We start from the raw sequence: 24,650 nt of genomic DNA, 5'->3' as shown, positions 1-24,650 counted from the left end.
GAAAAAAATAGAGCAGCAGCAGGGGGGCGTGCCAAAACAGCCGCGTTGCCAGCTCGCGCGATACCTTGTGTTACTAGACGCAGTTGCGCTCTACATGTTGCGTCTCTAACACTGAGGATCTTCGTTGGCCCCAATGCATAAGCAAGTCTCGATAACTAGGCTTTAATTATTCCTCAGTGTGATTCGAGATGCCATGTTTATCAGACGCAAGGAGAAAGAGGCTTCGAAGAAATAGCTGTTGGACCGCATTTTCGCGCAGCATTTCGCGTTATCGCAGGACTACGGCCGACGTGTATGCATGAACACACACACCAGGCCAATTACATCTTCCACACGCCTACCTCGCGACTCACAGAAACACCCCAATTACACGCCCCGTACAAACCGCCCCAGATAAGTGCAGATTCGGGAGGCAACAGCAGCACACTTGAACTGCTCGCTTTTGTTGGAGCGCTCGCATGCTTCGTGAAACAAGGCGACACAAACGAGCAGCTGTCTCCGTTTATAAACAGCCAGAGTTCGCGCCTCTCCACGTTATGTAGTAATGCCTGTACGAAATCACGGCATAATTACAACAAACGGCACTGGGATGGGCCGCTACAATTACCACGTCGAGCAGAAAAAAAAAAAATAGAGAGAGACACGGGTACGGAGGGGGAATCAAAACAAGAAACGGGGCGAGACGAAAAATTTCAAAGTAGCGAAGCAAAAAAGAAATGGAAACAGGTTGAGCTGCATATACATTCTCGCATTCTACTCTACGGCGCGCGGCGGCGCTAGGGTAATATTCGAGCGCATTTGGAAGTCATCGTCATGGTTCAGAGCTCGGCGAGGTCTAGAATGTATAATGGCCGTTCCAGGGATACGTAAAGCAGGAAAATTATTTTAAAAAAAAAGAGCAGTCACTATAGCAAGGAGGCAAGTGCAGCGAGTGTGGAGAGGCAGTGCCGCGCATGCGGGGGTATAGTCCACATTCAGTGGAAGCCTCCGAAGTACACGTGCAGAGAAAGTTTTTTCAGGAAACGCTCCAGTCGCTCCCGTTTGAGCTTGGCGCGACCGAGACGAAGAGTACAGCAGCAGCTTGATATGCATCGGAATGTTGACAAAAAGAAAAAAGAAGGTATCCGAGAGAAATTCGTTCCCACCAGATCTAACTGCGGACCCGCTCAGTTACATTATAAGCCGCATCCATGGCGCTGATCTAGAGCGAAGATATAAGTGCCCCATGTTAACGCATAGCGAGAGGGGGGCTAGAATAGGTAGGAAAGAAGACTGAGGTCAAGATTCGCTTCTCAGAATTAATGCTTTTTTTTTTAAGCTGCAGAAGTCAAGAAACAATAATTAGATTCCAAAGAACAAGGCAATAGTTGTATACTGGCTTGTATACCGCTTTCACTCCGCAGAAAAATTTCTCGCTTATGCCTATTTCATAAGATCTATTACTACAATCCTGTCCTTAAGAACCGTCTACTAACTACCCCTACATATGTTTCAGGCCGTATTGATCATCTTCACAAAGTAGACGTTCCTTCATGTCATACCAAACACGCTTTCTATTCGTTTGTCCCTAACACTTCTGACAGTTGGAACCACCTTCCCAGGCTCACTGTCGATATTACTGACCCAAATGCCTTTAAGAATGCCGTATGTAATCTCTATTTATAGATTTTAAAAAATTTTCTTTGCGTTGGTTCTCGCTGTCATATTGCTGTCTGCCGGAAATGTTCTTTCTTTGTCTCACTTGTTCTTTTTTCCCATTTTATTATTTGCCTTATTTTTTCCTTTTTCTCTAGCTTTTCGCCGCGTTATAATTTCTTCTTTTTTGTTTTTCTGCTGCACTGTACCTTATACAATGTATATCTTTCCCACTCCCCTCTTTAATGCCTTCGGGCCATGAGGGTATTCAAATAAATAGATAAATATTTACCTATATGAGGATGAAACAGAAGGCTAAGGAAAAAGCCTTGAAATTAGACAAAGAGGAGTGGGGTATAGCGTTGAGGGGCGAATGCGAATTGTGTAGATTAGAGCAAACAAAGACGTCTCTCGACAATTAGAACTCGAGAGGGACCGAGGATTCGTTCGAATTAAGGGAAGCCTTTTTCAAAACACGCGATGCTGACGGGACCACAGCGCCTTAGTTCGAGCTACGCGAGTTAAAATAAACGACAGTCCGCTGTTGTAACCTAAGCGGAAAATCAGGAGGAAGGAAAGGGTTTGCAATGTCCGATTTTTTACAACTGCTTCTCAATAACCCAAAGTAAAAGATATCGAATTGCTCTTTGTTGTGACAAACAGTAAAAATTTTCTGCCTTACACCCTGTAATTGCCTTTGCCGGACACTAGATTTGGAAGATAAACAAACATCCTCGTCCGGACCCATGAACAATGTATTTTTATAATGCACACCTGTAATTTACAGCGCTAAAAAAAAACAAAAACGCGTTCTAGCAGCCCAAGTGGGAACGGTATAGTAAGAGGACGCCTACTGTTCTCCCATGTAGTCACCTTCTGAAGAACTGTGCAACAGTAGGGAGCAGGCTCCAAAGTTGGTTGCTTTTCCTATTATAGGTGAGCTCCCCGCTACCAGTAGCCAAAGAACTCCCTCCCAAGTTGCTCGTGCTTCACCCTCATATTATTTGCACTTTCGATGTACACACGTATTCTGCCGTGTAGGTATTTTAACAAAGTCTGCATCATTAGACGTTGCTGCATGTTTATGAAAGGCAGTAGACCAGTTTCGCAGAGCGTGGAGGTCACTGAATGATAAAACAAAAATTGGGCCGAGGCATGCATTTTTTCTTTGTACGGTTGTAGGAGCACCCAGACTTGATAGGTATATATATAAGTCTTGCGTGGCATTCACATCACGTCCGCTACCATACATTACGAAACCAGTTACTTTCCCGCTAACTGAAGCCTCGACCAAAGCCGATGGTCTATGCAACGCGAAGAAAATCATTTAAATGAAGTAAAAACAAAACTGGCATCCAAGCCTTCCGGCGAAGAGCCGTTAAACGAAGGAATGCGCGGCCAAGTCTCCGCGTTGCCTAAAGCGGCGCAGTACGTCGCGTTAGACGAGCCGGCCTCCAGACAGCTCTCTGGGGCAAACAAATATCTCGGTGAACGGAAAGCAAACACGTCTTTCAAGAAACAAGAAAGAAAAGCACAGATCCCATCATAAACCTCGCAGCGTGAAGCACCTCATCCACGCGCGGCATTTCAAGCGTTCACCACTCGCGGGACTGCGGCATAAACAACGCAGGCAGTAGGGAGCGTAAACAGCAGCGCTTGCATTTTTGTGACCCGTCAGACGCCGACGCAGCACGGTCGGAGAACGCATGCACATAGCATGGAAGCCATGTCAGCTGCGTTCGGATGCTTCTGATCTATAACCGAAAGCCGCTAATGCAACGATTAAACTAGTTATCCAGGTGTCTGTCATCAAGTCATTGTCATCCAGGTCAACATAGCCCTCAATAAAAAAATTTGCGGGGGCTTAGCTTTGGTTAAGCCTGGTAGGTTGCGAAAACAAAAGCGCAGCGCCTCCGACTGAAGGAACGCAGTGCGCCGCGTCTACAGGTCACGCGTGGCTACCGGCCGCCGCTGCGCGACGACTCAAAGCGTCTTCGGTAATTTTTTTTTTATATTTTGTTTTTGATGTTGTTGCGACTGAGAGAAAGAAAACAGTCTACAGCTGGTATGACGTCACAGCGGCAGTAGCGCCACAGGTACGCAGCGCGGCAAACACACACCGTAACTGCAGCCGGGCTCTCTGAAGGAGCGAGTTGGTCGCCCATAATCTACAGCTGGTATGACGTCACAGCGGCAGTAGCGCCACAGGTGCGCGGCGCGGCGTAACTGCAGCCGGGTTATTTGAAGGAGCGAGTTCGTCGCCCATATTCACTCCGCTAAAGGTCAAACGTAATTGCGGCCGGGTCACGCGAAGGCTTGAAAGTGCGAGTAGTATTGCTTTCGAAATAAAAACTTCAGGTGACCTCTGCGGTGGTGGGACCTGAGTTGCCGCGAAACTGCATAAATCTGGTCTGCGATCTCGAGTACGCGTTCCCTAATAAAGCCAGCTCTTGCTTCAGCTTAGTCCTGTCTGTCACGCATACTGGCCAGTCAGCGAGAAGGGGACCTATAAAAAAAAAGTGAATTCCCAGCATCTGTCATCGGCTTCACTGCACCAAACTCGCGCAAGTCTACCGATACCGACCATTTCGTCCAGCGAGTGTGTTTTGGCCAGTTTTTCGTTCATATTTAAAAAACAAACTAAAATCACGTTTTGCCGAACGCTTAATTAAACCGGATGCCAGTTAACGGTGTCAACGAAATCAGTCGCGATTGTAAGGTTTTCTGGACGCTTACTACAGAGTCAGAATTCATTTTATTAATGCGTAAATGTGTAACAGTGATCTTCCACATGAGGTGATCTCGAAGTACGGGACTGAAAAAAATAGTTGCACCCCCTCGCGACCAAGCCATCTGGTAAAGTGGTCGACAGATGAAACAAGCTCCTTCCCATACCCCCTCAAGCATTTCCGGTGATTAGCTTGCGTGAATGCCTCGAAATAGCTTTTTTTTCCCACACACCCGAATCCTGAAAACTTCTGTGGACGACCGTACAAGGTCAGAGAATTAAAAGCAGTCGCACACTAAATTATGCAAACAATAAATTGGTAATAACAGTGAATTGGTAAATTGGTTTTTGAGGAAAGGAAATGGCGCAGTATCTGTCACACATATATCGGCGGACACCTGAACCGCGCCGCAAGGGAAGGGAGGAAGGTAGGAGTGAAAGAAGAAAGACAAAAAGAGGTGCCATAGTGGAGGTTTCCGGAATAATTTCGACCACCTGGGGACCTTTAACGTGCACTGACATCGCACAGCACACGGGCGCCTCTTGCGTTTCGCCTCCATCGAAACGCGGCCGCCGCGGTCAGGTTCGAACCCGGGTCTCGGTAGACGAGCGCCTTACCACTGAGCCACCGCCGAACATGCATTTCGTCGTATAGGGTATCAACGGCAACAACAACAGAGGCGCAGGAGCAGCGTAAGCAATCGAGCTGAAGATCGCCAGTCCCTTTCCTCTCGGAGTGTATTTCTGGCGCCGCCACTGACAGCAGCGACGCACGCACAGCCGAGGAAGAGCACTGGCCCCGTTGCAAATGCGGCTTCCAAACAAACTCCCGGGCTGATGACGTAACGTTCGAGCCTGCGCGTAAAACCTTCAGCGCTGGCGCTCATCACCTATATTTGAGCAACAAAAAATCGTTAAAATGACAGCTTTGTATAACTACAGGCTTTCCCCACAGTACAGACAAGGCATCACCAAGAAGGGCGACACGCTAGCATTATTACCGACGCCTCAACAAAACATTAATGCACATTACGTCCGAAATCCAGAAAGTTGGCATATCACTGGCTGTCGCACAAACTACGGCAAGCAGATGCTTCGTCACAGGCTTCCTGTTTTACTCAATCAGCACTCACGCAATAGTCGGAAAGATTTTACAATTGTTCCCGAACAACAATTTCGTAAGATGTTTTTATGAACAGTTTGTCTATGTCCTCATTTAGTGCTTTGTACATGATGTACTTTAATTTCTTTTGTGCTTTAACTCAAATTGCATTCAATATTGATTTACTGACGTAAAAATTCAGTCAGCTGATTTATCCTGCGCTGCCAAATGCCGTCAGTAAGGGGGCAGTCGCCCCGTCAAGCTGCTCTCCAAAGCAGCTTTTTCGCGGCTGCTTCTTTCCTTGTAAAAGAGGAAAAATAAATTATTATTATTATTATTATTATTATTATTATTATTATTATTATTATTATTATTATTATTATTATTATTATTACATCCTCACGGGACACCTATAACCTCCCACCACCGAATGGATACCGCATATTGCGCTCCAAAAAGAAAACACGGTAAGGATAGAGCAAAGTCAACATTAGACTTAAAAATGCGTTGACAGTCCGCGACGGGGCGAAGTATGGCAAGGCGCGTGGCGAGCACAAATAGCCTTGAAAGACGCGAACTTGGAGGTGGGTCAAACCGTAGCATAACAGCATAGAGTTTCTTACTATTACCTAGAGGGAAAGCTGGCGGCCCGTCTATGGGAGTTTGCATGGCGACCCCTCGAGACCACTTCAGCCACCATGGGCGCTCAAAGCATCGTGGGGCGGTGAGCTACTTGTTGCGGAACTGCAACTTTTGGCCAAAAAATAATGCAAAAATAAACGCTATTCGATAATCAAGAATGTCCTAACATCGCAATATCCTGTCTCTAAATTGCAACAAACGAGCAGAAAAGCATTTAAGTGCAAAGTTCGCCCAAAATAAGGGATGGCTAGCTCTGCTATTGGCCAAGTAATGAACACTACAGAAACTAATATTTCGTAATTAACAGGCGCACTATAAAAAGTAGATATGTTTTCAAAAAAAATGTCGTTGCTTAAACACTATAAGAGGTTTTTAATGGCATTTCAGAAAAGTGAAACCTTTTATTGGCGTCGTGTGTCGTCGCGTTTTCACTACTATGGGTTTTGCCCACTGCGCTCTCGCGAAAGTCGTCTGCGCACACACGAACAGCGTTTTCGGAATGAAACCTCTTAGTAGTGCCACTCCATGTTCCCGAAAAACTACGACTGTGCCGCAACAAGTAGCTCACCGCCCCATGATGCTTTGGGCGTCCATGGTGGCTGAAGTGCAGCGCCGCCAGCTTTCCCTCTAGGTAATAGTAAGAAACTCTATGCATAACAGCACACGAAAATCGGACGAAAAGGCCTCTGCCACTATACGTACAACGTCTTTTTTTTGGAAGTGCGAGCTGCATCACCTAATGCCAACGAGAGCACCGCGCCGTTATCCGGCCAGAGGCCACAATATTTTCAGCCTTTATTGAAACACCCGGTCAATGCAGATTGCGGGTGCTCTCGGTTTTTTTCACCCACATCCGACAACTAACGGCGCGCTCTTAACGACGATCCCGAACAGCAATCCGCGGAAGAGCAAGACATCCGTCCCGCACCGATCCGAAGCTCTAAATCCAGATCACCGACTGAAACACGCCGTTCGATTACGCGGAGCAAGCCTTGCTCCGGATCGCAGACTGGGATACGCCATTCGACGAAATGCAAGGCAGCTAATGGGGCAGACACCAAAATTGCTGCAGCGTGTTTTCGCCTTGCAATGATGCGTAAGAAACAATGGGCCACCACAACGGATTCGCCTGCGCTCGGTGATTAATTTATAAATGTATTGCTTCTTCATTCGTTTCTCAATTAATTTTTTTTCACTAATCTATGCCTGACCAGACGAATTTTTATCGAACCCTTGACTAATGAATGACTTTTTCCAAGTAAGTAAAGCAAATTGGTTTTTGAGGAAAGGAAATGGCGCAGTATCTGTCTCACATATCTCCGCGGACACCTGAACCGCGCCGTAAGGGAAGGGAGGGAGGTGGGAGTGAAAGAAGAAAGAGAGAAAGAGACGCCGTAGTGTAGGTCTCCGGAATAATTTCGACCACCTGGGGATCTTTAACGTGCATTGACATCGCACAGCACACGGGCGCCTCTTGAGTTTCGCCTCCATCGAAACGCGGCCGCCGCGGTCGGGTTCGAACCAGGGTACTCCGGCTCGGTAGACGGGAAAGCAATTTCAGTTACAGCAGCCGGAAAATGGTTGCGGCTTCACAAGTGGATATAAGATCACGTAAGGCACGCACAAACTGCATGTAATCGCTCCTTTATCGTTTCCGTTCGTTCCAACTCTTATGCTAGCCTGATCCAGAAGGTGGAATGATTGCAATCTGTGTATGCCTCCCGAGGCGTCAAACTTGTGACACCACAACCGCCGTTCAACCGGGTCAGCTGCTGAGAGAGACCGAAACTTTATGGTTTGGTTTGGTTTGGTTTATGGGGTTTAACGTCCCAAAGCGACTAAGGCTATGAGAGACGCCGTAGTGGAGGGCTCCGGAAATTTCGACCACCTGGGGTTCTTTAACGTGCACTGACATCGCACAGTACACGGGCCTCTAGAATTTCTCCTCCAAAGAAATTCCAGCCGCCGCGGCCGGGATCGAACCCGCGTCTTTCGGGTCAGCAGCCGAGCACCATAACCGCTGAGCCACCGCGGCGGCGAAACTTTATGGGGAGAAGAATTCAAATACAAATTATTCAGAGAGCGTAGATGAATTTGACTTGTGATCCATGTTTAATAATGTCTTATACGCATCACTCGAAAGCAAAAACACGCCGGGAAAAATTTGGTATTTTTACCACTTTTAGTGGACGTACGCGCAAGCACACTCGCACACACAACAATCCTTTGCAGAAAGATAAGTTATCTCTGTCTCTCCAGAAAAGATTGTCGTGTAGACAAATGAAGTACGGAAGGAAGATTACGAATGAAACAGAATGAAACAGATTCTCGGATCGCATGGTTCTCATTAGAGAAGGGCTGAGGACGGTGTTTATCAATCAGTGAGAGAGAAATGCGCAGGATATAATCAACCCCTATATACAGCGTTCATTGATTACGAGAAAGCATTTGAATCAGTAGAAACCTCAGCAGTCATGCAGGCATTGCCGAATCAGGGTGTAGAAAATTCTTACGTGAAAATACTGGAAAGTGTCTTTAACGACTGCACAGCTACCTTAGTCCTTCATAAAGTCAGCAATAAAATTCCGATAAGGCAGGGTGTCTGGCAGGAAGAGAAGATCTCGCCAGTGCTATTCCCCGCCTATTTACAGGAGGTGTTCCGAGGCCTGGGTTGGGAACAGTTTGGAATACGAGGGGGTACCCAAAATAAACCGGACTAAATTTTTTGGTCGGCAAAGCTTCTGTGGTACCGCGTTTTGCCACTAGGAGCGCATAGAACGAACATTCCAGAGTCAGTAAGCCGAGTGCCATCGTTGAAGGAGGTCAGACTAGTTTAGGCAGAGTTTTAGAGTGACGACTGTTTTGTGTGAACGTCGTTTTTGCAATGGCTGATTTTCGTGAACAGCGTCCGCCGGTGAAATTTTGATTTTTGCCCGGAAAAAGTTGAATGGAAACTCTTGAAATATTAAGACAGACGTACAAGGACGATGCTATGGGGACAACTCAAGTGTTCCTGAATCGAATCCTGAATCAAAGCAACAATCATGCCAATGGAAAACTTCAAATTCACCTCGCCTCAAGAAAGCTCGTCAGGTGAAACCAAACCTCAAAACAATGCTGATTTGTTTTTTCGACGACGTGAGAGGAGTCGTCCATTGAGAATTTGTTCCGCAGGGTCAGACAGTTAGCCAGGCTTTCTACTTGGATGTTTTGAAAAGATTGGGCAACAGTGTGCGGTGGAAGCGGCCAGATTTGTGGCGGTCGGGTGACAGGTTTTTCCATCATGGCAATGCCCCTGCTCACACAGTTCTGTCTCTACGACAATTTTGTACCAAAAATGGCATGACCCCTATTCCTCAACCCTCATACTCTCCCGACCTTGCCCCGTGCTACTTTCTTTGTTTCCTAGAATGAAAAAATAGGTGAATGGAAAGCGTTTCGCTGATGTTACTGAGGTGAAGAAAAAAACGACGGAGGCGCTGTCAAGCATCACAAAAGATGAATTAAACAATGTCTTGAAAAATGGAATGAAAGATTCGACAAGCGTATCATTGCAAGTGGGGAATACTTTGAAGGAGATTGAAGGTCTGTGCTTAAAATGTGAACAAATAAGTTCAAACAAAAATAAGTCCGGTTTCTTTTGGGTACCCCCTCGTAAGAGTTAACGGAGAATATCTAAGTAATTTGCGATTCGCTGATGACATTTCCATGCTAAGTGACTCAGGAGATGAGCGGCAAAGCACGATCAGTGAGTTAGACAGGCAGAACTGAACGGTGGGGCTAAAGATTAACATGCGGAATATCAAAGTAATGTTCAACAGTCTCGCATGGGATCAGCAGTCCACAATTGGTAGCGAGGTGCTGGAAGTGGCAAGGGAATACGACTACTTAGGGCAGGTAGCGGCCGCTGATCCGGATCACGAGACGAAAATAACTAGAAGAATGAGAATGGAGTAGAGCGCATTTGGGATGCCCTATCAGATCAAGAATGGCAGTTTATCCATATCCCGCAAGAGAAAAGTGTGTTGTGTCTTACCGGTACTCACCTAGGGAGCAGAGACGTGGAAGCTAATGAAAAGGGTTGTTTAATGACAACGCAGCCAGCTATGGAAAGAAAAATGACAGGCGCAACGCTAAGAGATCGGAAGCGGGCAGAGTGGGTGAGGAAACAAACGCGGGTTGATGACATCCTAGTCGAAATCAAGAGGAAGCAATGGGATTGGGCAGGGAATGTAATGTGAAGGCAAGGAAACCAGAGTGGATCCCAAGAGAAGCCAAGCGTAGGATGGGGCGGCAGAGAGTTAGGTGGGCGGATGAGATTAAGCAGTTTGCAGGGATATGGTGGCCGCAGCTGGCAAAGGACAGGGTTAATGGAGAGTATTGGGGAGGCCTTTGCCCCGAAGTGGGCGTAGTCAGGTTGATGATGACAATGATGATGACGGTGGGCGCTCGCCTCTGCTGTATCAGAAGAAACCGCGAGGTTGTCAGACTTCCATCAAACGTCCACGGGTTCTCATTTGAATTCCACCATTAATTACTGTGTGTCTGTTTGGGGATGCCCATATTCATCTCACATCGCCCCCTTATATGCTTTTCAAAAAAGAGCTTTTCGAATTGTCGCGCAAAACATTCAGCATACTCATCCGGATGAATTATTTGCCGTCCTTGGTATCCTAAATGTATATGACCTAGTAACTTATAATACCGCTTCCTTAATTTATCAGATAATTCACAACACACTCAATTTAACTACAGTATGTCTTCGTCACTCACTACGCACGAACACGTCTACTACAAGACATCGGCTCTTGCTTCCTACAATACATACAAATTATGGTCGACAAACGTTGCAATTTACGGGTCCTTATCTGTGGAATAGTCTTGAATATAACGTTCAAATTTCACCTACACTTCATGCCTTTCAGAAACAATTAAAACATTTTCTACTAAATTCAACCTAGTCTACATTCTTTAGTGCTGTGGTTTGTGTTTTTCTTTTCTAATTATAACATGTTTATTTGATATTGTCACTAGTATCCAGTGCCTACTGCTGTAACATGCTTATTGTCATATAGTTGCGTTTTTTGTTGCTGTCGTCTACGTCATATGTAATAGCTTATAGTGGTCGGGACCCTTAAACAAATTTTGTTGGGTCCCTGAAATTGTCTGTTTGTATTTCATGTTTTATGCTAAATAAATACTTTCTTTCTTTCTTTCTTTCTTTCTTTCTTTCTTTCTTTCTTTCTTTCTTTCTTTCTTTCTTTCTTTCTTTCGTATTTCGTTTCGTTACTTACGGCATCGACATCCAGCATATGTAAAAGGTGAAAATAATAAAACCAGGATTCTTTCATTTTGAAGGCCATGATAAAACTAATCAATTTTTATCTAACTAATCTTTTGTGCATTCATTCCTAGTGATACAATGTTGGCGCTGCGCCATTCAACCAGTCACAAGTAATTCTGCCCGATGCGACACCTTTCTAAAACCGAAGACAAATTTAAGGAAGGGGGGAGACGAACAAGAATTTTTTTTTACTGGACAGCCACACTGACCATTGTTTCCTATTATTTTTTAAATTCCCCCAAACGTTAAAAAAATGAGACCGCATCCTTCCGTAACCGCTAACCCCAAGATTTCCTTATAAATCCGCCCCGTACAAAACCAACACACGGCTGGCGAAACCGCAACGTCGGCATAGTGTCCGTATTGCATCAAGCCACACGTTCCCACATAAACTCGTTTTGGACGCAGTATAAGACACATATAATATGGGAATAATATACCGCAGGTGGGACGATCAATTCTTCATTACCCACACCCCTTAGGGCAAACCCGTACGACCTCCTAAGCAACACAACCACCACAGTAGCTACTATGCACTACGCCCGTGCGTCTCTAAGTACTTCAAGACGTTTTAGCATCAATGAACTTACTCCATCAAGACCCGCCTTACACGTTCCCATGAGGTCTTCATCAATAAGGTTTGTGCTGACTTGTGCTGACATATACTCTGGAGAACAGCAAGGGAACAACAGTTCGCAAAGAAAAAACTGGTAATGGCGCAAGAAACGGGGACACAGAAGGCACACAAAACACAGGACTGACGCCAGTCCTGTGTTTTGTGTGCCTTCTGTGTCCCCGTTTCTTGCGCCATTACTAGTTTTTTCTTTCAAACATGAACCAACTCGCCCAAACTAGCGTTTTACTTGAACAGTTGGCAATTGCTAGCGAGGTGCTGGAAGTAGTAAGAGAATATGTCTACTTAGGGCAGGTATTGACCGCTGATCCGGATCATGAGAAGGAAATAACTAGAAGAATAAGAATGGGGTGGAGCGCATATGGCAGGTTCTCTCAGATCATGAACGGTAGCTTACCAATATCCCTGAAGAGAAAAGCATACAAGAGCTGTATCCTACCGGTACTCATCTATGGGGCAGAAACGTGGAAGCTAACGAAAAGGGTTCAGCTTAAGTTAAGGACAACGCAGCGAGCTATGGAAAGAAAAATGATAGGTGTAACGTTAAGAGATGGGAAGCGGGCGGAGTGGGTGAGAAAACAAACGCGGGTTAATGACATCCTAATTGAAATCAAGAAAAAGAAATGGGCTTGGGCAGAGCATGTAATGCGAAGGCAAGTTAACCGCTGGTCCTTAAGGGTAACGGAGTGGATTCCAAGAGAAGGCAAACGTAGCAGGGGGGCGGCAGAAAGTTAAGTGGGCGGACGAGATCAAGAAGTTTGCGGGGATACGGTGGCCGCAACTGGCGAGGGACAGGGTTAATTGGAGAGGCATGGGAGAGGCCTTTGCCCTTCAGTGGGTGTAGTCAGGCTGATGATGATGATGATACTCTGGAGAAATGGCGACAGCCCGACATTGCCGCGGAAACGTGCTCGTACTGCGGGCTGCAGTGCCGCGCTGACCTTACCCATTTACTCTGCCAATGCGCTGCATTTGAAACCGGGAGAATGGCCATACAGTCCCTTCAGCACATAGACTACCGTACCGCGCTGCTCACGGATACCGACACACAGCTCCTATTTGCTGCATATGGGAGCCAAAGTGGCCTGATCAGGGCGGTGCAATTCACGTGACGTCAGTGGCGCCATTTTGGTGTTCAACGCTAAGCTTCAGCGGTGTATAAGCCGGAGGAGGGGAGGATAAGCTCGATTAGACAAGTACCGTAGCCTTTCGCCGTGCTACATGGACGCCAAAATGGCGACCACTATGGCTTGAGTGAACACACCCTATAGCAAGATGGCCAATACACCGACTCGGACCTCGAGTGTGACTAACGTTCTTTCCCCATTTCCTCACACAGTGGCCTTGTGCCTTCCTCCCAAAATAAAGGACTTTTGTCAATCAATAAAAAAAAAACAGTACGATAAACCTGCTGGAGTGAGGCGATTCCGCACTGCAGCGGTAACGAAGGAAGCCTAATCAAAGGTGCCTAAGCAAAGGTCAAAGTCGGGCGTTTTGCATGAAGGAGCACATAACTATCCGTAGTTAATCCACAGCAGATCGCCCACTCTGATATCTATGTTAACCAAACTTTATCCTCTCGGCGCAAGCATAAGCTCGCATAGGACCGCAAACCTCGCGAGACTGATGAAGCATAAAACCATCCGATTCCTTTCTAGCCGCCTGACCCTGGCTTAGCAGGTTCTCGCGACGACATCGGTCGTGCAGCTCCGCAGCTACAAAGCCACGCTTCACGCACTGAAAGTTCCAGCGTGCAACGCCGCACCTGGAAGAAAAGAAAAGGTGGAAGGGGGGGGGGGGGGGGGGATATAAAATCACCATGAGCTTTGATCGCCACCTGTCATACACGGCGGTCCGTCTGGATACTTCTTTTATTATTTTACTTTTGTGGCACGGATCACCTCCTGCGGCGCAGTAACAGAGACCAGCCTGCTGCGTGCGTCCAATGAAGGGAGGGAAAAAGCGACGGAAATGAAAGCTCTCCGCTTACCGACGACAGCCAATCAGGTTCGTTCAGTTTAGCAAGACAGCAAAACAAGCCCCCGGCTAACGAAGCAACAGAACGCTCTTTCGCGAGACGTCAGCGGCATGAAAGGCGACCTCCTATAAGCCACTACCCCCGGTGTTCGCAAAGAAAAAGTAACAAGACGCCCAGTGCCAATGCGGAGCGCTGATCTTTTCTTGTTTTTCTTTTAATGAGAGCCGAAAACAGCCGCGAAGCGAGGTAAGCACAGTGGGGTGAACGTTAACTGAACGTCTTCTAAGAGGCAGGGAAGACCGCTCCGCTGTTACTATAAGTGTGCAGAGATTACCAGTAAGTAGCGTACAGCTGGAAAGCGATAAAATTTTAATCCTTACAGCTTTCCTTAGAAGCCGTTTGGCTGCGCTGAGGTTGGTGCTAGAGAGTAATTACTCCGTAACTGCAACCTTGACATACGCTATTGCATGCAGGAAGGCGGGATGGGGGAGAGGGGGGATAGGAAGTGTGATAAAATACGGTGGGAGTGGACGCCTAGCAAGGCGTGGTACAGTAAGCGAAAGCAAGCTAAAGCGAAGATGAAGGCCGCCATGATTAAATCGCATATAAACACAGGAGGAGAAAAACGGCAATATTAGGCTTCAGAAGTGGGTAGCGTTCATCCCTAATTGTCTCTGCATACTGATAGAACTCAGCTGCAGTTAGATTTGAAAACTGTTCGTTTTTTGTTACTCTTTCTCTTCAGATAACTGTCTCACGGCATTGCTTTCCGTCTAGAACTAGGGAATTGCAACTAAGGGTTATCGCTGTTTCGTCTACAGACACGAGAGTGGGCATATTTTTATGAATATTGTGACGAAGACGAAGCTGGCAGTGGCGCGGGACGGAGCGCCCGCGCTAGGCCAGCGGCCATTAAATCATCTCATAGCCATGGTTCACCACGTCTCATTCTTCGGCTGGCCGCCGCGTAACATTTGGTGGAGGTGCTGGGGTCCCTTCATCGCCATCCTGGTCCCGGAGCTTCGGTGTCCTGCGCCTGCCGTGGACGTCGGCCGCGAGTGCCTGGTCCGCGCCGCCCGGCCGTGCCCCAGCCCGCCCGACCTGAACCGACCTCGACGCTCACCCCAGCCCCGTCCCCCGCCCGGACCACACTACATGACGACCCAAGACCTGACGGACCCAAGACCCGACGGACCCAAGACCCGACGGACCCAAGACCCGACGGACCCAAGACCCCACCGACCCAAACGTGAAGACACCGTCCCCCTGCCTCTGCCGTTCGGTGCGTCCAGAGACCTCGGCCGTCAGCTCCTGGCACCCTACGGCCCGGATGCTTCGTGGACCAGGACTTTCTTTCTCATCGTGGCGGCCAGCACTGCACCATCTTCTACATATTGTTCGATCCTCCCCTCAAGACCATCGCCTCTTCGCAGCCTGTTCGTCACCGATCGGGACGATCACTCGGAGGCCCCGGGTAGTGTGACGAAGACGAAGCTGGCAGTGGCGCGGGACGGAGCGCCCGCGCTAGGCCAGCGGCCATTAAATCATCTCATAGCCATGGTTCACCACGTCTCATTATTCGGCTGGCCGCCGCGTAACAATATCTTGTCCCCTCCTTGCGACAGCCTTCTGCTTGAGGCCAGTAGTATCTTGGAAATAAATGACATTACTTTCCAAAAGCCACACAATAAAACCGCTTCCGAGAAAAAAAAAAAGACAGACCACTGCGGCGACCCGCATTGGAGCAATGCGAAAGCAAAACGTCCACATACCATATCGACGTCCGTGGCTGTTCTGACGTCCATGTACTATATCGACGTCAATAGCTATTTCGACGTCTAAGTGTACTTTTTCGCATTTTTTCGCGTTCGATTAATTTACTAACTACATCTCATCAACCAAATTTTTCCCAGGGCATTTTGTTTGTATCCCACACTATCTGTCACAATCACACTTTCACACATTTATCTTCACAGAACGCCTTAATCAGGCCGCCGCGGTGGCTCAGTGGCTATGGTGCTCGGCTGCTGGCCTGAAAGACGCGGGTTCGATCCCGGCCGCGGCGGCTGAATTTCTTTGGAGGAGAAATTCGAGGCCCGTGTACTGTGCGATGTCAGTGCTCGTTAAAGAACCCCAGGTGGTCGAAATTTCCGGAGCCCTCCACTACGGCGTCTCTCATAGCCTTAGTCGCTTTGGGACGTTAAACCCCATAAACCAACCAACCAACGACTTAATCGTGCGGACAAAATTTGCGGACACTTTTTGCTGACGCGACAGAACCATATAACGCTCTCGCATTAATGACTTTGCATTTCAATCAATCCAGCCTGCAACGTACGCGCACGTCTTTCATATACGCGGTGCTTTCAACCAATTAAGACTATACTCACACAGTTCCACAGATAACGAACACTCTAGGTGAAAACTTGACAGGTAATGTAAGTTGCGTTAGAGTCGTGGAACTGCACCATGGGCTGACTGGAATTTTCTGGGCGAAAACTAGGGGAAAAAAAAAAACACTTTTCCGAAGAGCAAAGCCCAAAAAATGCATTGCTCATATAGGACCTAGCTCTTCCCTTCCCTTCCTCCCCCCCCAACCTCGACTAAATCCGTCCCTTGGTCGCGCGGTATTCGACTTGTCAAACCAAACGGCATGATGTCGAAAAACAGTGGATGGTAAAACATTTATTTCGAGCCACCATCCTCATGCCACCTACGGCGCTGCTTCTGTAGTCGCCCAACCGCATTCACCGCATTCAGATTACGATGCCGGCTAACATTCCACTTGAATGCATTGTTTTTTTTTCTGTTTTCATTATTCAACTAGCAAGTTAAAAGCTTTACAAGTGCTATCAGGCTAGGCACCTGCCTGAATTCGCAGTTTTCATTAAGTCTATTCGTGAATTGCATGTTCGAACAAAAAAAAAAAGCATTGCGATAAGTATATACGCGTAAGCGCTGTGCTTTCAGCAGGGTATCTCGGGGGGACATACACTATAGGTCCTCCGGAGAACCGGACTGGCGGCGACTCCTGTGCATAAAAGCGACACACGTACAGTACGAACAGCGCGGCAAAAAAAAAAAAAATACGCACCTACTCTTCGCTTTATCTTTCTACCGGCGTACAAAGAAATGAACCCCTTCCATCTATTTTGGTTTGGTTTATGGGGTTTAACGTCCCAAAGCGACTAAGGCTATGAGAGACGCCGTAGTGGAGGGCTCCGGAAATTTCGACCACCTGGGGTTCTTTAACGTGCACTGACATCGCACAGTACACGGGCCTCTAGAATTTCTCCTCCAAAGAAATTCCAGCCGCCGCGGCCGGGATCGAACCCGCGTCTTTCGGGTCAGCAGCCGAGCACCATAACCGCTAAGCCACCGCGGCGACTTTCCATCTATTTTCGAACACCGTCGTACACCACGTACTACATCTGTGCAAAAGAAGTTTTCGCTAGGAAGGATTGAACAGTACTACACGAAGCGTTAAAAATGGCTGTATCCCATCTCTGTACCGCTGTAGCTTCCGTGTAGGGCTTCATCAAATTCCCATCTTTGAAAATGAATCAATATTTGAAACGTACTCACACAAAGAGAAATTAAAGCAGCACCATAAATATAAAACAACTTGCTCTGTAAATGCTAGTAAAATGCGCATAAAATGCGTGGCTCTCCGAGCTGCTTCCCACTGATATTTCCGTCCCAGTCGCATCTGGCGAACGCCATAAATAAAGTGAACTAGAATACTATAGCCATAAATAAACTCCAGTCTCACACCTGCTTCAGTACAGTTTTAAAAAAGCCCCGCAGAGTACTACTCGCCAGATTTCGAACACAAACACTGCTATGCTGTATTCCTTGAATGAGTAGCGCGACATCAGCCGACGAATGAGCAATTTATTCGCAATATAATTTGCGTATAAACATCAACCACATCACTTGCTCAATGTAGGTGAACGTAAATGCCCAAACATCGTTTTCTGAGCACAAGAGACATTCGCGTTTATGATCCTGGACAAAAGTGTAAATATCAAGAACACTGAGATAGTATCTAGTATATATGTAAGCATGTGATGATACATCCGTGAGCTCAAAGTGACAGAGGCGTTCAATTTATGCCCACTTCCACAATGCGTTGAGCGAATGTAAAGGGGCGATTAAATTTGGAGCAACTCAACGCAATGTTAGGCAATGCTAAACTTTACGAAGCCATGACAAGCAGTTCCGGTCAAACGAACCGTTGACAGGAAGTAAAAATTACGAGGAACTTTAGCGGCTAAAGTGCTGAAAGGCGAAAGCCTGAGTGCTGCATTCTGCTACGCGATTGTTCACTTCACATTTTGTTGGTGCATTAATTAACTGCCAATGACACTTAAGCTTCGCCTTTAGGAGTGGAACGCGACAGCGTGTTGTAGCGCTGCCACGGAGTCCATTGAACGCCACCACCCGTTCGGCGCCACGCCTTGCCCTTTGAACGCAACGCATTTTAAGGAAAGTAAATGGCGCAGTAATTCTCTGTCGTCTCGGTGGATACCTGTGCCGCACTGTACAGGAAGGGAAGAAGTGGAGTGAAAGAAGAAAGAGAGAGATGAAGAAAATGAAAATCGTATTTGAGGAAAGGAAATTACGCATTAACTGTCTCGCATATCTCAGTAGACACTAGTCGAAAATTGTATTTGACGAAAGAAAGTTGCGCAGTAACTGTCTCACATATTTCGGTGGACACCCGTCAAAATTCGCGCGTGGTGACATCACGCGGACACATACGCCTTGCTCGTCAGTAAATCGGTTTTTGAGGAAAGGAAATGTATCTGTCTCGCATATCTCGGTGCACACCTGAACCTCGCCGTAACGGGAAGGGAGGAAGATGGGAGTGAACGAAGACACCGTATTCACTAGACGCACCTTTGTTCATTCCAAACCATCGAGCTGGCATAGCGGAGTGGTAGCGTGCTCGACTCGCACTCCGGAGACCGGGGTTCGGTTCCCAAGCTCGGCCAATTTCTTACTCAGTTTTATTTATTTATCTGGTCTGACTAGAAAGGTTAATTGAACTAATTGGTTCAGTAAGCAATTAGCTATACTCAAACTTACTTGGAGCATCACTATACGATCCCTTTAATTGGTTGCATCGTTAGTAGCCAAAGTACAATTGGCCCGGTTTGAAATTCGTGCACTGTGACGTTACGACCGTTTCGACCAACTGAAAAGCGTGACATTTCTTGTCGACAGCTCCTGCTTACAACGATGAGGCATTAAAGGCTTCCGCCTTAATAAGCAAGCCTACAAATTCTAGCGCTTACTTCTTTCGCACAGTGCAAATATAGACGACATGAAGAAGTATTCCGGAAAAGTAACCGCAGCGCGAGCGTGGCTACGGCGCGACAAAGCCGCGAACGCCGCGCGCGGATTTAGGGCGAACGCGCTGCTGAAAGCAACGCTTCAAGAGGGAACGCCGACAAACGAAGTGATACAGAAATGCCGAAGGCAAGACAGTGGAGAAAGGGCGGCGGCCGCAATTAGCGACGCACGCAGAAAACAAAACAAGAAAAGTCGAGCATATCAAGAACACCGGCAAGTGGGCGCCATGCCAGGAAGCAGACGACGCAGCGGACACCGAGCAACCGGTTGCAGCGCCTGAACTACCCTTCCGTACAAGCTCTCGTCTCCAAGACACGAACTAAAGAGGCAAACTAAAGAAGCAAGCTCGGAAAGCAGCAAAACGCGAGCTAGAAAGAAAATAGTTGTCTACGTAATGAATGGGCGGCGGGAAGGAGCTCTTTTTTATCAGTCCCAAAAATAAACACGGCTTGTTTCTGAGCTGTCGGGGGCTTGTGCGAGTCGAAAACAGTGTTCGTTGTTTGTCAAAACGATTCATCTTGTTCTATTTTACTTCTGCCCGCCGATCCACCACTGGTGAGACACCGTCACGTACTCTAAACCGAAGTCAACCGACGATACACTACCAACAACAAGAAAAAAATGCTATGGGCATGGAGCCGCCCAGAACGCCTCGTCCTCGAACGAAGTAACCACGCGAAGAGAGCCCGTCAAGGTTAGTCGAAAAGTAGGCGCGCTCAAAACCGGCCAGATTCCGGTCTCGCCTGACATTAGAACCAGCGAAGCGAGACTCGCCTCGAGTCGTCGAAGTTCACGAAGCGTGCCCGAACGACTCGGGTAACAAACTTTCATTCGTCTAGAGAAATATAACGAAACAAAAAAATATACGCCGTGGCGGTCGCAGCACTTGTACCAGGGTCACGCGTAGCCACGTGCAGCTCGTTATACACTGGTTGAAAAGCAACGGCGACCGGCCAACGCAGACCTGGAAGCCGTTGCATCACGCTCGTAGCTTCCACTCCGCTGTCAAATTGTCAGTCTGTGCGGCGCGTCTTGCAAGGAAAGCTCGGTGTCAAGGGACAAAATTCATAATTACCAGAAAATACCAGCATTCGAGACGTTTGAGAAATGTATTACTTGGTCGCCCACAGCAAAGCGAGCATATAAACAAACGGCAGGCTGCCACCAACGACGCCAGAAACTTTGGCAAACCGCGACAGCGCGCAGAGGCGCTAATACACCACCTCCAGATGCATCTCTCATTTTCGCACTCACGCCTTCGCAGGCGTGTCGCTAGATTCAGCCCGCTAGTAGAAAGAAGCCGCTGGAGGTTGTCAGAGTGTATAAGCATAATCCCACAGCTGAGTATGGTGCGGAGATACCCCGCCCATCAGTTGGCAAGTGCATAGGTCGGCGCCACGCCATGCGTTACGCAACACGTGTGTAGTTTACGCTGCGGGAAAAGAAATGCGAACGCTCGGTGACAGTTGGTTCCGAGATTTCTCGACACGACAGTACCGCCGCGCGCGAGAATTGAGACAGCAACTCCCACTCACCTCTCAAGCGGTCATGGAGGAATTCTCCGTTCGTCAATAAACGAGCACAATCCCCTCGCCGAAGCGCACGGTATCCACAACCAAACACACACGCGCGCACGCACTTTGCACACTTCCGTTGGCTGTCAAGAGCGAACGCTAGGCTTAGCTTGAGAGGCCGGATCTGTCGGTCAACGGAGAAGCGATTGCCCCGTTGCTCTAGCACCACAACACAAGCGCAATCGGCGGCTGCACTCCTGCCAGACGGGCCATTGCGGCTGAGATGTGCTGCTTGAAAGACACCACAAAAGTCAGCGCAGTGGTAATCCGAGGCTCGGGACGAAAGCCGTGGCGATGCGGCGTTGCCGGTTTGAATGAACTCGGGGAGAAACAAAACCCGCGGCGCGCCAAATGCAAGAAAACTCGTCGTCTAAGCGAGGCACACGAGCGGCTGCTAGCGCGATCTCGCAACCAGCTGTTTAGCGGACACCTGTGCACACACGCGGTTGCCAGACGTCAAAACAAGAAAACGCTTCGGAGAGCAACGCCCACTTGCGACGCTTGCGGCTTCTAGCAACTGTGCTCAAAACTACTTTTTACCGTTCAGTAGCTTCGAAACGTTTAAAACTGAATAATGTCAAAACACCTTATAAACTTTACAGAGTATTTTATTTTTGTGTGAAACTACTTGAACTTTTTGAATTATGGCCTGTTAAGATTGTATGTACTTCTATTGATTTCCTGCAGAGGACACTACCACAAAAAAGAGCGCGCTTTTTGAAAATTTAAAGGTTGTACAAGTTACTACCGCCCTTTTGTGAAACCCATTGACGCTTCAATCTGGACCCCGCAACAATTTAAAAGCTGCTTTTTGCACTTGTACAGCTTTTAGTTTATCATGTAGGTGTGTTTTAGACAACTCGTTTTAATTAAGTCAAAATCATTCGCGCTTAGGCTAGCACAGCTACTGTATAGTGTATTAGTCTAAGTACACCTATTATACTCAAATCCATAATATTGTATGTGCCTCTCCTCACAGCTTTCTGTCCTCAATGAAAACACCTTAAAATTCCCATTACCGTTGTTTTCATGTTTATAGACCACTGAGGCAAGCAAAAAAAAAAGTGAATATGTACAAACACACATAGCTTCTTATAAGTTCCAAAAAGTTCAAAACTAAAGCTCAACTGCAACCTACATTTTTTTTTATAAACAAAACACCCACAAACTCCCGACTTCAAGCACAGAGCCCCTCAATTAACTAAATCCCATTGATAATATACAGTTTACGAACTTGTGGTGCCACCTCACAGATTTTGCACAAAGCGTTTAGACTTATTCGTGCTTTGTTCAGTCAATAGATGGCGCCACCAATCATTTTGTGCTGCTTTAGGGGAAGCTTGAGGGCACTCTTCTAGAACACTGTACTTGAGGGGAAGTTTTTTATCGAGGATATCGAGTCAGGTTACTCAGGTACCACGAGAGAGACACGTTATGCGGGGCGTGTGGAGAGGAGGAGGAAACGACTGAACATTTGATACTTTTCTGTAAAGGGCTTCACCCTATAGCTGAAAGCAGGGGGGCTGATTTATTCAAAGCATTGGGGCTTAAGGATAGTGAAGGCAAAATAGATTTTAAGCGGAGGCATGGCTAGGTGGCGTGAGCCAGCGCCCGATTTAATGAGTTCAACCTTATCCATCCGTCCGCCCATCGGTATCGGTATCGGTAAACGAAGGACAGATATCAATACCTGGAAAGACACGAACAGACTGTCAGCACGAAATGGTAAAGAGTACTGCGAATATGAAACATAGGGCTTTGTAGAGGAACAACAAGTATGAAGTACTGAGAGGTATGGAGAAAGGATTAATGCTGCCAGGGCTTACTTTCGGGAATGCGGTTTTGTGTCTACGGTAAGAGCGAAAGTTCAGTCGAGACAAGAAATAAATCAGATAGCGGTTGGATGATTAGCACTAAGCGCCCACGGCAAAACCACAGACGAGGCAGTACAAAAGAATATGAGCTGGGCATCATTCGAAGCAGGGGAAGCCCAGAGTAAAATATTAAGTGACGAACGCCTGAGGAAATTGAACGATAACAGGTGGGCAGCTAAGGTATTCAAATGCTTACACAAAACGAGCGTTCACTCAAACTTGCTGAAAAGGATTACAAAACTAACCAGTAAATGCAAGAAACAAGGACCGAGAAATAAAGAGCTTTAAGCGACAGGTAAAGAACGCAGAAGGTAAAAACTGGATTAATTCAATGGAAAAGAAGCAGAGGGTAGAACTATATCGAAATTGGGAAACGCAGATCAGGAAAAAATCGTTCTACGATAACTCAAGAGGCAGGGCCCTACTCATTGAAGCTGGATCAAGGTGTCATAGAACGCAAAGCCATAAAAATAAATCTAATCAAGATGACACAGGTGCAGTGTGTGATAAATCTGCCCAAACAATTGAGCATATTATACTAGAATGTGGAGGTATCCATCTGGATGACAATGAAGGCACTCACTCTCCCTGAGGCCCTAGAGTTTAGTGACATCCTTCCTCCATGGTTTAGAGATAACAATGATGTGATGCGAATGAACCTGCTGTAGAAGTCAGCAAAATGCGATTCAAATATAGGTGGCTCAAACACCGCGAGGTAACATAAGGTTAGAAGCGCAGCATTAAAATTGTATTTAAAGAAAATAGCGAATTTATAGACCAATTTTTTATACCATTCACATCGTTAAAGAAAGCATGGAGGCGACTGGCACCAGTTCGTTTCAAAAAAGACGTTCATATCTTCTATCCATTCATCTGCCGTAAGGGCCCTGGCAGGCATAGCGTTTCTTATTATTGTCTAGAGGGAAATCTGGTGGCCTTGCACTATAGTGCTCTAGAATATTACCTGCACTTCTTCCACCACGGACGCCTGAGGAATGCCGGGAAGACAGTGGTTCCGGATTAAGATCTGATGGCTTATTGACTGTGCTAGGATTAGATTTTTTGGTTCACTTTCGTTTTCAGTGATGTTTTGCGCGCTTTGTGTCCGTGAAGTTATCCAGCTACGCACGCAGTTCATTCCAGGTCCAAAGCATCCGAATGAGCTCGAACTGAGCTGAGCACAGGGTCTTGTGTCTGCTAGGCTTGAAGTCCGTTTTCCCCATCGCTTGAAGCCATTTACGCAGCAAGCTGGCTTCGTTCATCAGAAGCCTGTGCTGCCTGTGTATTGAAAGGCGAAAGAAGGGAACAATGTTTTGTTTCTTTTGTTTTGTTTTTTTTTTAATTTAAAACTCAACATTCTGAAGACAACCTTCCGCTGGCGAACCGGAAAGAAGCGGCTGCAAAAGCCAATGGGCTCCCGGAATGACGCCCCACCCATCTAACCGATATTTCCTCAATGCATTAAACCTTTTCTCACTCACCCACTCAACAGACCGCTGCTGTGACCAATTTGCACATTTGTGGCAGGAGTCTCGAGTGCACTAAACTTTCAAAAGCGTAAAGTACCTCAACAAGCACAACCGTACGTTTTTAAGTACGGTTTAACCGTACTTGCCGACGATTGTGTTTGGTTCATTTCGAAGACTGGCGGTGGCCGCGCTTTGCATACAGGAACGAGTTCCACTTCATTAAATAATTCATGCGAAAACCCGCATGTTGCATGATAAACATGATCAGCATGATTAACACGGCCGTTACTTAAGGGTAGTACAGGTTTCCGC

General features: G+C 47.1%; 1 protein-coding gene across 8 annotated transcripts in view; it reads right to left on the bottom strand.

Annotated features, from left to right (window-relative positions):
• Window positions 1-21,440, bottom strand: part of LOC149332751 (ninein-like protein) — a 554,277-nt gene extending 532,837 nt beyond the window's left edge. For all 8 annotated transcript variants that reach the window (XM_089558330.1, XM_089558331.1, XM_089558332.1 and 5 more), the window contains exon 1: window positions 20,957-21,440. The gene's annotated coding sequence lies outside the window, so the exon portion shown is untranslated. The remainder of the gene's footprint in view (window positions 1-20,956) is intronic.
• Window positions 21,441-24,650: the final 3,210 nt, after the last annotated feature.

Source organism: Amblyomma mixtum, chromosome 8, assembly GCF_055824585.1.
Source record: "Amblyomma mixtum isolate Tamu chromosome 8, ASM5582458v1, whole genome shotgun sequence".
Lineage (NCBI taxonomy): Eukaryota > Metazoa > Arthropoda > Arachnida > Ixodida > Ixodidae > Amblyomma > Amblyomma mixtum.
Note: the sequence above shows the minus strand (reverse complement) of the source record. Positions and strands in the feature narration are given on the sequence as shown.